Below are 6,239 nucleotides of genomic sequence, written 5' to 3' on the forward strand. Positions count from 1 at the left end.
GGCCGGTACTATGTTCATTCTTGCGAACAATTTTTATAGAAACCATTATTTCGCACATAGAAAGCGGTGTTTATTTAGGTAACTTGGAGCGCTATTTTACAGGGAGCAATATTGAATTAAGTTGGTGGTTGCTGTTTGTTATTACAAAATTAACATTTTATTTTCCTTGGGCAATTGATCTGCTGCTCCTTTGATCCTTTGTATAGTTTCGGAACAAAAATATAATCCGTGTTTGTGTTATAAACCCACACAAATAGTTTTAATAAATAAATTTTTTCTTAATTCACATTGCAAATGGCGCCATGCTATAAACGTCAGATTTTTCAACTCGAAAAAAAAACAAAGTACCACAAATGGAAAAATTTTCGCTAGTATTTCGCATTTTTTAATTTTGTATGGAGTTTCAACGCGAAAACCGAACAGAGTACCGGCCTTTAAGGCCGGTAATCTGTTTGTTGGTGCGAAAAAAGTTCCACTCAATCATTGTTTCGCGTTGAAAAATGATAGTGTTGACAATATATTTTGAGAGGAAAAAACAGCCATTTTGGGACTTTTTTGTGTTTATTTCGTCGAAATGTATTGACAACATCGCAGACTGTCACGAAATGATTACATATCCATACGGAACTAGTGGCTCGATTTACACACACACGCATACAAAATAAATAATTTGAAAAAGAAGAAGCAGGCGAAGTTATTTTACAAATATCTTTGGAATTAAAAAACTAATTTTACAGTGCTGCATTTTATTTTTTGGAACATAGCAATTAATTCTTGTGATTCCATTCATTGCTACCTCGGTACTATACATGTTGGTTGAAGTGCTAATGATTGTTTTGGAACATCAATTGCTGTGCCTCCTTTTGTTTAAATTATTGTTACGTTTTTATATTTAGGCGTTTTTAATTACCGGACAATTAAAACACAGTTCTTTTAAATAACGACAATCTACAATTTATTTACTATGACTTCACACTTTACAATTCGTTCACACTGAAGTTATTCGTTTGACGCTTTAATTAAGACTGACTCGTTAGCAGCATGCGAGCGCTTTTATATATGACGGTGTGGCAATACGAGAACATTCTGGTAGCACTACAATATTCTGGCAACGCCAGAACATTCTTAGACAATGCTAGAGGGATCTACGACCATTAAGTTATTCGTCTGGTGGCTGCCAAACACATACACACTCACATAGATATATGCTCGCATTACTACAACAACAATGACAATAGACAATGAGATGAAATGAGAATGCAGAATAACAAAGCAAAGGGGTTGCTATTCTATGAGAGAGTAAGAACTAACATTTCGGTAAGCAAACAAAAGAACATAAAAGAAATTCAGGAAAATACTAGAAAATGAATAGATGATTCCAACAAGTGATAGCAAAATTTTATCGTTACAATTTGAAATTTTAAATTAACGGAAACTAATTTAAATAAACTTATATCTATAATTATCAAATTCGTAACACTGCCTCCCGCTTAAGCCTGTTCGTCCCGAACAGGCACAGAACCGGTTCCGTAAGGAGCCAATCGTTCCAGATGTACAACTTTCATCTTTGATCTAGGGCTGTCGTCCTTCTGAATCCGGTATACAACATCATTGATCTTCTTGATGACTTTGTATGGGCCTTCCCACTGTGTTTGCAGTTTAGGACACAATCCTTTCTTTCGTTGCGGGTTAAACAGCAGAACCAATTCTTCTTCTTGGAAGCCCTCAGTATTTACAGCACGATCGTATCTCGCCTTCATTCTGTTGCTGACCATTTTTATTTTGTTGCGCACTGATTCGTGAACTTCACCGAAAGTGTTTGGGATGTCGTTTCTGTTTTTTTCCATGGCGAGCACATTAGGTTTAGCGCCGAATATCAGATCTCCAGGCAACTTCAACTCAGTTCCGAATAGAACATTGGCCGGTGTTCGAGAGGTGGAATCATGAATGGCAGATCTATACGACAGCAAAAACTTTGGTATATGCTCGTCCCAGTCCCTCTGGCCGTTGTCCACTACTTTTCGAAGATGTTCCTCCAGAGTGCGATTAAACCTTTCTACCATGCCATCGGATTGTGGATGTAATGGTGTAGTCCTCGTTTTCTTGATACCAAGGGATTCACACATCTCTTTGAATATGGCCGATTCAAAATTTCTTCCCTGGTCTGAGTGAATCTCGGACGGCACACCGTAGCGACATATCCAGTTTTTGTTGACAACATCCACAATCGTTTTTGCCTCTTGGTTTGGAATTGCATACACCTCCGGCCATTTGCTGAAGTAATCCATGACCACAAGGATATAACGGTTTCCAGAATCACTTACTGGGAAAGGGCCTGCCACGTCCATTGCTATTCTTTCAAACGGGGCTCCTGGTCTATATTCTTGCATAGGACCTCGACTTTTCCTTGTTGGACCTTTCGCCTTCATGCACTTCTCGCAATTGGCTACCCATTCAGCAATTGATTTCGGGCATCCAACCCAGTAGAATCGTTGCTTCACTTTCTCGGCTGTTTTGGTTATTCCCAGATGACCTCCACTGGGACCATTATGGAACTCCGCCAAAACTTCTCTTATTTTGGAATCCGGCACGATGATCAAATTTCGGCTGCTCTTGCCATCTTCGCTTTCCCATTTACGTTGCAGGGATCCATTGACTAGAACTAAACTATCCCATTGAGCCCAGTATGCTTTCATAAGTGGACTTTCGGCTGCGATGTCTTTCTTGCTGGGTTTCTTGTTCTCTTCCTTTGCCGAAATAATTTTGTTCAAAATGGGATCTTTACGCTGTTCTGTTGGCCAGTCCACCCCAGATTCGATGTGTAACAGCCGAATATCAACAATCTCCTCCTTATGTTCAGCTTTCGAGCAGTGCTTGCATTCTATACTGCAAGGTCGACGTGACAAAGCGTCAGCGTTACCGTGTTTTCCACCTTTTCTATGCTCGATACTGAAATCATAGCTTTGGAGCCTCTCGATCCAACGTGCCAGTTGAGCTTCCGGATTCTTGAATTGGAGCAACCATCGTAGAGCTGAGTGATCAGTCCTGAGCAAGAAGTGTTGTCCATACAAATATTTATGATAATGTTTTACACCCTCTATGACGGCTAGCAGCTCTCGTCGCGTTACACAGTAGTTCTTTTCGGGCTTGGACAACGTTCGGCTGAAATATCCGATGACCTTCTCCTTGCCGTCTATCTGTTGGGATAGCACACCTCCAATACCATGCGCGCTAGCATCTGTATCCAAAACAAATTTTTCGCCCGGAATAGGATACGCTAGAACAGGAGCTGAACATAAAAGTTCTTTTAAATGTTGGAATGAATCCTCCTGTTCGTCGCTCCACTGGAACTTCTGACCTTTTTGCGTCAATTTATGGAGACTAGCGGCGATGCTGGCGAAGTTTGGGACGAATCGTCGGTAATATGTACATAACCCAAGGAAACTTCTTAATTCGTGGAGATTTCGGGGTCGTGGCCAATCTCTGACAGCTTGGATTTTGTCTTCATCGGTGGATATGCCCTCTGCAGTCACATGATGACCCAGGTATTTCACTTCCCGCTGGAAAAGGGAGCATTTCTTTGCGTTAAGGCGTAGACCAGCGGCTGACAATTGCTGGATAACGTCTTTCAAGTTCTTAAGGTGCTCGTCAAATGTTTTGCCCATCACTATGATGTCGTCCAAGTATATCAAGCACGACTTCCAGTGCAACCCCTTCAGTACCCGCTCCATCAATCTTTCGAAGGTAGCCGGAGCGTTGCAGAGCCCGAACGGCATTACATTGAATTGCCAGAGACCGCCATTAACGCCAAAAGCCGTCTTTTCCTTGTCTTTCTCGGCGATCTCTACTTGCCAATATCCACTCTGCAAATCAAGCGTAGAAAACCATGTTGTTCCGGCTAGTGTGTCCAACGTGTCGTCAATGCGTGGAAGCGGATAACTGTCCTTTTTGGTGACATCATTCAGTTTTCTGTAGTCCACGCAGAATCGGGTACTTCCATCTTTCTTTTTGACCAGCACAACTGGGGAACACCAAGGACTTGATGATGGCTCGATCACTCCACTCTCCGCCATTTCCTTTATGAGCTTTTGAACTTCGTCTCTTTTTGCCAGGGGAACACTTCGTGGTGCCTGTTTTATGGGCCTTTCTTCTGCGGTTTTAATTTCATGTTTCACTACAGATGTTCTTCCTTGATTTCCCTTTTCAGAAGCAAAAGCAGAGGCGTTTTTCCGCAGCAATTGCTTGGCTTTATTTCTCTCTGACGGCGATAGATGACGTGTCCAAGCCTCAAAATACCCTTCTAGATGTTTTCTCACTGCTCCATGTGTCTTTGATGAGTTGCCTTCCAAATTGACTATTGCCTCGGCTGGTGTACATTTTCCAATATCAGAAAATTTTGCAATTTGCTCATGATTGTCAGACATGTTCAAGACACGAACTGGTATTAGTCTCTCTTCGTTCGTTGTTACCAGGGCATTTGCTATCAAGATGTTGTTGCTTTTGTTTTCTGCTGGTTCAACAACCCACAATTGGCCGACTTCACAATCTCCATTCATAGAAACCCATATAATTGCTTCGGCATTCGGTGGTATAGACTCTGACTGGCTCGTTGTCAAACGTCTGACAGGTGTATTCTCGTCGTATCCCACGTTTACCGTTATTTCGGCATCGCACCATGTCATTACACGACGCTTCATATCCAGATTGAGGCCAAAAGCAATCATGAAATCCGCTCCAATTATAACTTCGTCTACTATATCGGCCACAATGAAATCATAAGTAACGGATTTGTTAGCAATAGTTAATTTTACGGTGACCTTTCCATATACGGTTGCGGGTTCCCCTGTAGCCGTGCGTAGCTTGACTCCAATCAGTGGTGTAACTTTTCCTTTTACTAAATCAGATCTAATGATAGACTTTGATGCACCAGTATCCAACGTCAAAGTACGCTTGTCGCCATTAATAACACCCGCAATAGTTAAATTGTTATTTTTCTGTTGAACTATTGCTATGGAGATGGTGGGGCCAACGTCTGTGGGAGCCAGCTCTTGCCCCGCTGAACTAGCTCGATTTAGTTTAAAGGTGACTCACTTGACTGTGGGGTCACCTTCTTATGGCTATTGTTTAATGGAGATGGTGATGTGGACCTTGACCGTTTGCGTCGTGCTTTGCATTCTCGAGCTAGATGTCCCGGCTTATCACAGTTATAGCATTTGATCCGGGATTTATTTGCCTCTTGCTTCATTTCTTGCATTGCCTGCTTCATGGCCTCTTTCATCGACTCAATAACGGACTTTGATTCATCACACTCTGTCTCTACTTTACGTACCTTGTGAATTTGAGGCCGCGCTAGCAATCTCGCAGTCTCCTGTGCAAGTGCGAATGTTACTGTTTCAGCGAATGTAGCCTTTTGTGACGCATATGTTGCACATTTTATATCTGGGTCTCGAATTCCATTGACGAAGGTTTCAATCTTGATGCGGTCCACAAGAGGATGACTCTCACCTGGGTATGTCAAAAGCACTAGCCGCTCAACTTCTGTTGCGAAATCTTGTAGGGTTTCATTCGATTTCTGGATTCTTCCTCTCAATTCCATTCTGAAGATGTCCTGCTTGTGCTCTCCACCATACTTGCGTTGAAGTGCCGCTATTACTTCATTATAGTTATTTCTAGAAGCAGCGGGAATGCTTTGTATCACATCAGCAGCATTGCCCTTTAATGCCAATAGAAGTTCAATTGCTTTATCATCGTCATTCCACAAATTTCTACAAGCAACCATTTCGAATTGGAATTTGAAGACATCAAATGACGTTGAGCCATCGAAAACAGGAGTTTTGATTTTTGAGCCCTCGATGACGCGCACTGGACCACCTTTAATTTCCAGCTCTGACATTTTTTTCTCGATGTGCAGAAACTTCTCATCATGAACCATAATTTTCTCATCCACGGAAAGAACTTTCTTATCCAATTCCACAATTTGATTTTCTATATGGTCCACACGTTTCTCCATGCCTTCAGAAATTTGTTGTAATTTTTCGTTGAGAATTCTAGAATTTTCGTCGAATTTTTCTTCCAATTTTCTAGAACTTGCTTCCATTTTTCTAGAATTTTCTTCCATTTTTCTAGAATTCTCATCCATGATTTTTCTAGAGTTTTCTTCCATCATTTTGCTCAAAACATTGAGCATTGATGTGTAATCCACAACACTCGAAGCCACAGATGGAGTTTCTACACTGCTT

Source organism: Haematobia irritans, chromosome 4 (assembly GCF_050003625.1).
Source record: "Haematobia irritans isolate KBUSLIRL chromosome 4, ASM5000362v1, whole genome shotgun sequence".
NCBI classification, from domain to species: Eukaryota; Metazoa; Arthropoda; class Insecta; order Diptera; family Muscidae; genus Haematobia; species Haematobia irritans.